Source organism: Nerophis lumbriciformis, linkage group LG19 (assembly GCF_033978685.3).
Source record: "Nerophis lumbriciformis linkage group LG19, RoL_Nlum_v2.1, whole genome shotgun sequence".
NCBI classification, from domain to species: Eukaryota; Metazoa; Chordata; class Actinopteri; order Syngnathiformes; family Syngnathidae; genus Nerophis; species Nerophis lumbriciformis.
In genome coordinates, this window is record NC_084566.2 from 43,106,459 (window position 1) to 43,119,124 (window position 12,666).

At 33.2% G+C, this 12,666-nt stretch overlaps 1 protein-coding gene across 5 annotated transcripts in view; it reads right to left on the reverse strand.

The window, feature by feature from the left end:
• Positions 1–12,666, reverse strand: part of LOC133618410 (receptor-type tyrosine-protein phosphatase S-like) — a 425,684-nt gene that overhangs the window by 413,016 nt on the left and 2 nt on the right. For all 5 annotated transcript variants that reach the window (XR_012050994.1, XM_061978745.2, XM_061978743.2 and 2 more), the window contains exon 1: positions 12,415–12,666. This exon is cut by the window's right edge and continues 2 nt beyond it. The gene's annotated coding sequence lies outside the window, so the exon portion shown is untranslated. The remainder of the gene's footprint in view (positions 1–12,414) is intronic.

Consider the following 12,666-nt stretch of genomic DNA (forward strand, 5'->3'; position numbering starts at 1 on the left):
TTTTCAAAAGGTAAAAAAGTATATGTGTTTAAAAATCCTAAAATCATTTTTAAGGTTGTATTTTTCCTCTAAAATTGTCTTTCTGAAAGTTATAAGAAAGTAAAAAAAATAAATGAATTTATTTAAACAAGTGAAGACCAAGTTTTTAAAATATTTTCTTGGATTTTCAAAAGGTAAAAAAGTATATGTGTTTAAAAATCCTAAAATCATTTTTAAGGTTGTATTTTTTTCTCTAAAATTGTCTTTCTGAAAGTTATAAGAAGCAAAGTAAAAAAAATAAATGAATTTATTTAAACAAGTGAAGACCAAGTTTTTAAAATATTTTCTTGGATTTTCAAAAGGTAAAAAAGTATATGTGTTTAAAAATCCTAAAATCATTTTTAAGGTTGTATTTTTTCTCTAAAATTGTCTTTCTGAAAGTTATAAGAAAGTAAAAAAAATAAATGAATTTATTTAAACAAGTGAAGACCAAGTCTTTAAAATATTTTCTTGGATTTTCAAAAGGTAAAAAAGTATATGTGTTTAAAAATCCTAAAATCATTTTTAAGGTTGTATTTTTTTCTCTAAAATTGTCTTTCTGAAAGTTATAAGAAAGTTAAAAAAATAAATGAATTTATTTAAACAAGTGAAGACCAAGTTTTTAAAATATTTTCTTGGATTTTCAAAAGGTAAAAAAGTATATGTGTTTAAAAATCCTAAAATCATTTTTAAGGTTGTATTTTTCCTCTAAAATTGTCTTTCTGAAAGTTATAAGAAAGTAAAAAAAATAAAAGAATTTATTTAAACAAGTGAAGACCAAGTTTTTCAAATATTTTCTTGGATTTTCAAAAGGTAAAAAAGTATATGTGTTTAAAAATCCTAAAATCATTTTTAAGGTTGTATTTTTTCTCTAAAATTGTCTTTCTGAAAGTTATAAGAAAGTAAAAAAAATAAATGAATTTATTTAAACAAGTGAAGACCAAGTCTTTAAAATATTTTCTTGGATTTTCAAAAGGTAAAAAAGTATATGTGTTTAAAAATCCTAAAATCATTTTTAAGGTTGTATTTTTTCTCTAAAATTGTCTTTCTGAAAGTTATAAGAAAGTAAAAAAAAATAAATGAATTTATTTAAACAAGTGAAGACCAAGTTTTTAAAATATTTTCTTGGATTTTCAAAAGGTAAAAAAGTATATGTGTTTAAAAATCCTAAAATCATTTTTAAGGTTGTATTTTTTCTCTAAAATTGTCTTTCTGAAAGTTATAAGAAAGTAAAAAAAATAAATGAATTTATTTAAACAAGTGAAGACCAAGTTTTTAAAATATTTTCTTGGATTTTCAAAAGGTAAAAAAGTATATGTGTTTAAAAATCCTAAAATCATTTTTAAGGTTGTATTTTTCCTCTAAAATTGTCTTTCTGAAAGTTATAAGAAGCAAAGTAAAAAAAATAAATGAATTTATTTAAACAAGTGAAGACCAAGTTTTTAAAATATTTTCTTGGATTTTCAAATTCTATTTGAGTTTTGTCTCTCTTAGAATTAAAAATGTCGAGCACAGCGTTCAAATAAATACAATTTAAAAAATAGAGGCAGCTCACTGGTAAGTGCTGCTATTTGAGCTATTTTTAGAACAGGCCAGCGGGCGACTCATCTGGTCCTTACGGGCGACCTGGTGCCCGCGGGCACCGCGTTGGTGACCCCTGCCGTAAGGAAACAGCACCTTTAAGGTTTGTAAATAAACATTTACAAAATCTTAGTATTATGTATGTCCTGCACCACATTATAGCTTAATAATAGTTCATTTCCATCTGCAGTCCCTGGTTACCTAAATTAAAAATATGCAATAAAATTAAACTATAACATGTAATCAAATTAGGAAAACTCATACAATGCCCTTTCATTGACACATCCAAATACATTACAAGCACACCTCTCCTTTACATCATAACTAGACCAGTGTTTTTCAACCACATACAGTCTGGTGTGCCGTGGGAGATTGTGTCATTTCACCTATTTGGGTTAAAAATATTTTTTGCAAAGCAGTAATTATAGTCTGCAAATGATGTGTTGTTGTTGAGTGTCGGTGCTGTCGAGAGCTCGGCAGAGTAACCGTGTAATACTCTTCCATATCAGTAGGTGGAAGCCGGTAGTTAATTGCTTTGTAGATGTCGGAAACAGCGGGAGGCAGGGTGCAGGTAAAAAGGTATCTAATGCTTAAACCAAAAATAAACAAAAGGTGAGTGCCCGTAAGAAAAGGCATTGAAGCTTAGGGAAGGCTGTGCAGAAAACTGATGGCTACAAAGTAAACAAAAACAGAATGCTGGACGACAGCAAAGACTTACTGCGGAGCAAAGACGGCGTCCACAATGTACAACCGAACATGACATGACAATCAACAATGTCCCCACAAAGAAGGATTAAAAACAACCCAAATACTCTTGATTGCTAAAACAAAGTAGATGCGGGAAATATCGCTCAAAAGGAAGACATGAAACTGCTACAGGAAAATACCAACAAAACAGGAAAAGTCACCAAAATAGGAGCGCAAGACAAGAAGTAAAACACTACGCATAGCAAAACAGCAAAAAAAACCTCTTTATTGTATATATTGTGACAGTACACCTACTTTGAGACAAGAGACAGACACACGCAAGTGACTGCAGGGCATACTTGATCAACAGCCATACAGGTCACACTGAGGGTGGCCGTATAAACAAGTTTAACACTGTTACAAATATGCGCCACACTGTGAACCCACACCAAACAAGAATGACAAACACATTTCAGGAGAACATCCGCACAGTAACACAACAGAACAAATACCCAGAAACCCTTGCAGCACTAACTCTTCCGGGCTACAATATACACCCCCTAAACCCTGTTTGTTTATGTAAAACTGTTTGTTTATTTTGTTGACCACTGACCGAAGAAATAATGAACTAATAAAACTAATAAACTAAATACATTACAACCACACCTCTCCTTTACATCATAACACAGATAAAATCTTAATTGTTTTTTTTACAAGTGATGACAGATGTGAACAAGAGCATGTATTGTCTATGTGTTATGATGTAAAGGAGAGGTGTGCTTGTAATGTATAAGTATGTGGCCCTTAGTTGGAAAATATTTGGACAAATCTGGTTAACTGTAGGAATTATAATTATTAAAATTAAAAAAAAAATTCTACAAATGATGACAGATTATATTATTATTATAATTATATATTATAATTCCTACAGTTGACCAGGGATGTCCAAATATTTTCCAACTAAGGGCCACATACTTACACATTACAAGCACACCTCTCCTTTACATCATAAAATATAGACAATACATGCTCTTGTTCACATCTGTCATCACTTGTAGAATAGAATAGAAGAATAGAATAGAATGGACTTTATTGTCATTATATAACGAGATTAAGGACTCCTATTTAAGGTGCGGTAGTGGGAACAAATGTGGGGTAAAAATAAATTAAATTACACAACAACAGGTAATAAAGATAACTAACAATTGGAATAAACAGATTACTATCCAATAAAAATAATAAGCAATCATGTACAATATACAAACAATATACAAAATACTGTACAATATACAGAACAAGACAAGAGTACCGGAGTAATAAATAACAATCAGTGTCGGACGTATTGCACTCGAAGGGTAATATTGCACGGTAGGGTATTAGGGTAGGATATTGTATAGGGGTGGATTATTATTATAAATTAGAGTTCAAGATGGTGACATCTCTGAGTCTGTTTTTTCTGGCTCTGATGCACCTGTAACGCCTGTCCGATGGTAGCAGGTGGAACAGGTGGAAGCCAGGGTGTGTGTTGTCCTTAGTGGGGCTTTTTGCTCTGTTGAGGCAACGGGAGTTGTAAAAACCAATCATAATTTTAATCATTATAATTCTACAGTTAACCAGATTTGTCCAAATATTTTCCAACTAAGGGCCACATACTTATACATTACAAGCACACCTCTCCTTTACATCATAACACACGGACAATACATGCTCTTGTTCACATCTGTCATCACTTGTAGAATAGAATAGAAGAATAGAATAGAATGGACTTTATTGTCATTATATAACGAGATTAAGGTCTCCTATTTAAGGTGCGGTAGTGGGAACAAATATGGGGTAAAAATAAATTAAATTACACAACAACAGGTAATAAAGATAACAACTAACAATTGAAATAAACAGACTACTATCCAATAAAAATAATAAGCAATCCTGTACAATATACAAACAATATACAAAATACTGTACAATATACAGAACAAGACAAGAGTACCGGAGTAATAAATAACAATCAGTGTCGGACGTATTGCACTCGAAGGGTAATATTGCACGGTAGGGTATTAGGGTAGGATATTGTATAGGGGTGAATTATTATTATAAGTTAGAGTTCAAGATGGTGACATCTCTGAGTCTGTTTTTTCTGGCACCTGTAACGCCTGCCCGATGGTAGCAGGTGGAACAGGTGGAAGCCAGGGTGTGTGTTGTCCTTAGTGGTGCTTTTTGCTGTGTTGAGGCAGCGGGAGTTGTAAAAACCAATCATAATTTTAATAATTATAATTCTACAGTTAACCAGATTTGTCCAAATATTTTCCAACTAAGGGCCACATACTTATACATTACAAGCACACCTCTCCTTTACATCATAACACACGGACAATACATGCTCTTGTTCACATCTGTCATCACTTGTAGAATAGAATAGAAGAATAGAATAGAATGGACTTTATTGTCATTATATAACGAGATTAAGGACTCCTATTTAAGGTGCGGTAGTGGGAACAAATATGGGGTAAAAATAAATTAAATTACTCAACAACAGGCAATAAAGATAAAAACTAACAATTGAAATAAACAGACTACTATCCAATAAAAATAATAAGCAATCCTGTACAATATACAAACAATATACAAAACACTGTACAATATACAGAACAAGACAAGAGTACCCGAGTAATAAATAACAATCAGTGTCGGACGTATTGCACTCGAAGGGTAATATTGCACGGTAGGGTATTAGGGTAGGATATTGTATAGGGGTGAATTATTATTATAAGTTAGAGTTCAAGATGGTGACATCTCGGAGTCTGTTTTTTCTGGCTCTGATGCACCTGTAACGCCTGCCCGATGGTAGCAGGTGGAACAGGTGGAAGCCAGGGTGTGTGTTGTCCTTAGTGGTGCTTTTTGCTGTGTTGAGGCAACGGGAGTTGTAAAAAACAATCATAATTGTAATAATTATAATTCTACAGTTAACCAGGAATGTCCAAATATTTTCCAACTAAGGGCCACATACTTATACATTACAAGCACACCACATGCTCTTGTTAATATTTGTTATTTTTAATTTATCAATGTTTTCTCACTATATTATGCCTTTTGCTTTTTTTTTTTTTTTTTTTTTTTAATTGTTGCTCTTTGCCCTTTGGACACCGCTGTCAAAAACAAATGGTAAAAAGCCATTTATCTTTTCTATCCTCTCGTCTTACTAGCAACATTTAGGCGCAGCGAGTGAACAATCCGACAGGAACAACCCAGACACGGGAGACTGGGTCGGGCCCAGAACAACTCTGCTTATATTCACTCCTTTTTGGGCCCGTTCAAATACGCCAACGTAAAAAAACAACCACATTCCTGTTAAACACATGCAAACGTCTTCGTAAGAAGACGTGATCAGTGGAGACTGGAGGGGTGGGGGGGAGGGAGCTAAAGAAGGGAATTCATGTGTAAAAAATGACAGATTAAAATAATTAGGGATGTGGAAATGGTCTGGAACAATAACCAGCAAACACGCTATGCCCGAGGGAAAATGTCCCATCTGTGTGTCGGGGGGGGGGGAATAAAAATAAGACTCTTGGATTCACCAGAATTGCATGCATGAAGAAAATAGACACAATAAAAAAAAAAGGCAATAAAAATAAATGAAGACACGTGATAGAAATAATGAAATGGCACTTGGTGTGTGTGTTGTCTCTCCGCGTGTAATTATAGACCCACAAGGAGTTCCGTGGACACAACAACACTGTTAGTCCAAACGCAGCTCTTTTTTTAGGCACAGCCTGACAGCAGAGAGTCTATTGTCTCCCAAACAGTCTGTTAGAATAAGTCTGTCCACCTGGTGACACACACACACACACACACACACACACACACACACACACACACACACACACACACACACACACACACACACACACTTGTAATTCATACCTTCTTGAGACCTGAGAAAAATGCCTCCCTCTTTAGGACCAGCCTTTCTAGATATATAAAGAAGTGTATTTACAACATTAATAATATATACATACTATGCAAATATAAAAAAAGCTTGTTGTGAAAAGTGAGTTGGAATTTCACAAGAAAAAGGTCACAATTTCACAAGAAAAAGGTCACAATTTCACAAGAAAAAGGTCACAATTTCACAAGAAAAAGGTCACAATTTCACAAGAAAAAGGACACAATTTCACAAGAAAATGTAGAATTTTGGTGGTATTATAATAAAAGTCGTAAATTTACTCAACACAAGTCAACATTTTACAATAAAAACTGAACATTTGTGCAATATCATGATAAAAGTTGGAATTTTACTCAATAACAGTCGCAATTTGACAAGAAACGCTTAAAATGTTGGCAATTTTATGAAAGGAGTCGTAATTTTACTCGACAAAAATTTTATAAGAAAACTTAAAAATGTTGGCATTATAATAATAATCGGAATTTAACTTTGCCAAATGATGACAAAAGTCATAATTTTACTCAGAAAATGTCACTATTTTACAACAAAAAAATTGGCAATATTGTGATAAAAGTCAGAATTGTATATGACAAATGTCACCACTTTGCATTGGAAAGTAATAATTTTACATAAAAAAGTAATAATTTTACGAGAAAATATTGCAGTGTGACAGAAACAGAAAGAATATGAGAAATTGTTCCCGATTTTATAAGAAAGAAGTCAACACATTGTGAGAAAAAGACTGCTTTTCGTAATTTTAATATTGTGTTTGTAATTAATTTTTTATTTTCATTACACACACACACACACACACACACACACACACACACACACACACACACACACACACACACACACACACACACACACACACACACACACACACACACACACACACACACACACTTGAGAAAAATGCCTCCCTCTTTAGGACCAGCCTTTCTAGATATATAAAGAAGTGTATTTACAACATTAAATATATATACATACTATGCAAATATAAAAAAAGCTTGTTGTGAAAAATGAGTTGGAATTTCACAAGAAAAAGTTCACAATTTCACAAGAAAAAGGTCACAATTTCACAAGAAAAAGGACAGTTTCACAAGAAAAATGTAGAATTTTGGTGGTATTATAATAAAAGTCGTAAATTTACTCAACACAAGTCAACATTTTACAATAAAAACGGAACATTTGTGCAATATCATGATAAAAGTTGGAATTTTACTCAATAACAGTCGGACTTTTACAAGAAAAGCTTAAAATGTTGGCAATTTTATGAAAAGAGTCATAATTTTACTCGACAAAAATCACAATTTTATAAGAAAACCTAAAAATGTTGGCATTATAATAATAATCAGAATTTAACTTTGCCAAATGATGACAAAAGTCATAATTTTACTCAAAAAATGTCACTATTTTACAACAAAAATTGGCAATATTGTGATAAAAGTCAGAATTGTATATGACAAATGTCACCACTTTGCATTGAAAAGTAATAATTTTACATAAAAAAGTAATAATTTTACGAGAAAATATTGCAGTGTGACAGAAACAGAAAGAATATGAGAAATTGTTCCCGATTTTATAAGAAAGAAGTCAACACATTGTGAGAAAAAGACTGCTTTTCGTAATTTTAATATTGTGTTTGTAATTAATTTTTAATTTCCATTACACACACACACACACACACACACACACACACACACACACACACACACACACACACACACACACTTGAGAAAAATGCCTCCCTCTTTAGGACCAGCCTTTCTAGATATATAAAGAAGTGTATTTACAACATTAATAATATATACATACTATGCAAATATAAAAAAAGCTTGTTGTGAAAAATGAGTTGGAATTTCACAAGAAAAAGTTCACAATTTCACAAGAAAAAGGTCACAATTTCACAAGAAAAAGGACAGTTTCACAAGAAAAAATTAGAATTTTGGTGGTATTATAATAAAACTCGTAAATTTACTCAACACAAGTCAACATTTTACAATAAAAACTGAACATTTGTGCAATATCATGACAAAAGTTGGAATTTTACTCAATAACAGTCGCAATTTGACAAGAAACGCTTAAAATGTTGGCAATTTTATGAAAGGAGTCGTAATTTTACTCAACAAAAATCACAATTTTATAAGAAAACTTAAAAATGTTGGCATTATAATAATAATCGGAATTTAACTTTGCCAAATGATGACAAAAGTCATAATTTTACTCAAAAAATGTCACTATTTTACAACAAAAAAATTGGCAATATTGTGATAAAAGTCAGAATTGTATATGACAAATGTCACCACTTTGCATTGAAAAGTAATAATTTTACATAAAAAAAGTAATAATTTTACGAGAAAATATTGCAGTGTGACAGAAACAGAAAGAATATGAGAAATTGTTCCCAATTTTATAAGAAAGAAGTCAACACATTGTGAGAAAAAGACTGCTTTTCGTAATTTTAATATTGTGTTTGTAATTAATTTTTAATTTTCATTACACACACACACACACACACACACACACACACACACACACACACACACACACACACACACACACACACACACACACACACACACACACACACACACACACACACACACACACACACACACACACACACACTTGAGAAAAATGCCTCCCTCTTTAGGACCAGCCTTTCTAGATATATAAAGAAGTGTATTTACAACATTAATAATATATACATACTATGCAAATATAAAAAAAGCTTGTTGTGAAAAATGAGTTGGAATTTCACAAGAAAAAGTTCACAATTTCACAAAAAAAAGGTCACAATTTCACAAGAAAAAGGACAGTTTCACAAGAAAAAATTAGAATTGTGGTGGTATTATAATAAAACTCGTAAATTTACTCAACACAAGTCAACATTTTACAATAAAAACTGAACATGTGTGCAATATCATGATAAAAGTTGGAATTTTACTCAATAACAGTCGCAATTTGACAAGAAACGCTTAAAATGTTGGCAATTTTATGAAAGGAGTCGTAATTTTACTCGACAAAAATCACAATTTTATAAGAAAACTTAAAAATGTTGGCATTATAATAATAATAATCGGAATTTAACTTTGCCAAATGATGACAAAAGTCATAATTTTACTCAAAAAAATTCACTATATCACAACAGAAAAATTGGCAATATTGTGATAAAAGTCAGAATTGTATATGACAAATGTCACCACTTTGCATTGAAAAGTAATAATTTTACATAAAAAAGTAATAATTTTACAAGAAAATATTACAGTGTGACAGAAACAGAAAGAATATGAGAAATTGTTCCCAATTTTATAAGAAAGAAGTCAACACATTGTGAGAAAAAGACTGCTTTTCGTGATTTTAATATTGTGTTTGTAGTTCATTTTTAATTTTCATTACACACACACACACACACACACACACACACACACACACACACACAATTGAGAAAAATGCCTCCCTCTTTAGGACCAGCCTTTCTAGATATATAAAGAAGTGTATTTACAACATTAATAATATATACATACTATGCAAATATAAAAAAAGCTTGTTGTGAAAAATTAGTTGGAATTTCACAAGAAAAAGTTCACAATTTCACAAGAAAAAGGTCACAATTTCACAAAAATGTTGGCAATAATAATCGGAATTTTACTTGGCCAAATTATGACAAGACAGTATACTCAAAAAATGTCACTATTTTACAAGAACAAAAAAAATGGCGATATTGTGATAAGTCAGAATTTTATATGACAAATGTCACCATTTTGCAGTAAAAAGTAATAATGTGAAAAATGAGTTGGAATTTCACAAGAAAAAGTTCACAATTTCACAAGAAAAAGGTTACAATTTCACAAGAAAAAGGACAGTTTCACAAGAAAAATGTAGAATTTTGGTGATATTATAATAAAAGTCGTAAATTTACTCAACACAAGTCAACATTTTACAATAAAAACTGAACATTTGTGCAATATCATGATACAAGTTGGAATTTTACTCAATAACAGTCACAATTTTACAAGAAAAGCTTAAAATGTTGGCAATTTTATGAAAAGAGTCGTAATTTTACTCGACCAAAATTCACAATTTTATAAGAAAACTTAAAAATGTTGGCAATATTATAATAATCGAAATTTTACTTGGCAAAATGATGACAAAAGTCATTTTACTCAAAAAATGTCACTATTTTACAAGAACAAAAAAATTGGCGATATTGTGATAAGTCAGAATTTTATATGACAAATGTCACCATTTTGCAGTAAAAAGTAATAATTTTACGAGAAAATATTGCAATGTGACAGAAACAGAAAGAATAAGAGAAATTGTTCCCGATTTTATAAGAAAAAGAGTCGACACATTGTGAGAAAACGACTGGTTTTATTTTGAAAAAAATGTTCAGAATTTTTTTGGTTGTAAATTGGTTATTAATCTTCATTATTTACTTCAAGTTATTACATAATGGCTCTATATTAGGGGTGTAACGTACGTGTATTTGTATTGAACCGTTTCAGTACGAGGGTTCCGGTTCGGTTCGGAGGTGTAACGAACGAGTTTCCACACGGACATATTAAGTAGCGTAACACACGTTGTGTAAACAATGCACACCGAGGCACAACACACGGCATGCTAGCAGCTAACAGGCTAGGATAGACTGACCATACGTCCTCTTTTCACCGGTCATGTCCTCTTTTGCGGAACTGTCAGGACGGAGTTTCTTAAATGCCTCAAATGTCCGGCATTTTGAGTTAGGGTTGCGTGTATTTTCAATGTACGTTCAGGGTTAAGAAGGGGTTGAACACAAAACAAACAGCAGCATTGGTGAGGGAGGGGCAGAGACAGAGAGAGAGAGAGAATTATAATAAACGCGCATGCGTCGCCAGGCTCTGCTTTTTATCCATAGATTTATCACATTTAATGTTTTATGTTATGTTTAATGTTCTAAACATTATATTGAAACAAAATCAATGTTATTTTTAATTATTTACCTATCAAACGTTCCGATTACTTCACATCAAATATTCCACTAAGAAAAATATTTTTGGTGGAAGACTTTGCAAATTTGGTAAACAAATAACCCTAAAATGTATATTTTGTTGTTTTCTTACTGTACCGAAAATGAACCGAACCCTCTAAACCGAGGTACGTACCGAACCGAAATTTGTGTGTACCGTTACACCCCTACTCTATATACATATTTATTTATTTATTTTTAATTAATTTTGGCCAAAGGAGGCGCATTTCAATTTCTTACACACACTTGTTATTTCATATGTTGTCCAGAGGGAAATAACTTTTAAAAGCGACACACGGTCAATTTGAAGTATCCGTCCTTTTTGGGACCACCCTCATTTTGACGGATTTCACCACCATAGGGTGCAAATGAGATCTCTATGTTTTGTTTTTGTAAAGTGTTTAAGGCCGATGACAAAGGAGTCAGGGACCACAGATGGCCCCTGTGCCGCACTTTTTGCCAACCCAGCGGAAGAAGAGAACTATTAATGGCCACTAAAAGTCTTAGTATTTGTTCATCCTATGCTCACATATGGCTTGTCTTACGTCAGCACTGAAAAAGTGGTAAAAATCAGCCTGGCGGGGTTTTTTCGGGGATGAATAGGAAAGTCTTTCTTTGGCTGCCGTCTTTTTTTTAGTATATATCGCACCTGTCAATGTTTACTTTTTAAAAATATTTAAAAATCCTGACTTTGGAGCAATGTTCACGGACTCTAGTATTTGGCTCTCTATCAGATGCAATGGTTTTCCTGTTTTGGGACCATGATTTTGGTCCTCATATGGAAGGTACTTTTCTTTGTTGGTGTCTCAAGAAGGGTAAAATACAAGAACACACACACACACACACACACACACACACACACTAATCATTATCAGCACACATGGTTGATAATATGCGTGCCTGTTTAAAAGTATTGACATTAAAAGTGCAATATCAATACATGGACGTTGCAATGCTGACTAAAAAGGACAAGCGGTAGTAAATTGGATGGATAAAAAGGAGGTTGTCTTGAAGAAACGACAGCCTGACGAACAAAGGAAGCTCCGTGTGCATGCCCGGTCCCCCGCGCAGCCCCGGCCGACAATCAGCACACATGCGCGGGTGCGAAGGGCGAGGGGACGCCGACCGACCACCGGAGAGAATGAAAAAAAAAAAAAAAAAAAAAGCTTCTTACCTCGGTCGGAAGTGCACCGTCGTCTTCTTCTTCTACGCCGTCTGCGAGATGCATGTGGGTGGATTTGCAGCTGGAAGCTTCCACGGCTGCAGTGTAATCCCGTGGAGGGTCTGCCTGATGAGCGGGGGATAAGAGCATGTCACGCCCGTCCGGGGGTGGCCTTGTGCGGGCACGGGGTGGCCGGTCAGGCGGCCTCAGACACCGAAGCTGGTGGATGTCATTGATAGCTCGTCTTCTCCCTCAATGCCCTCC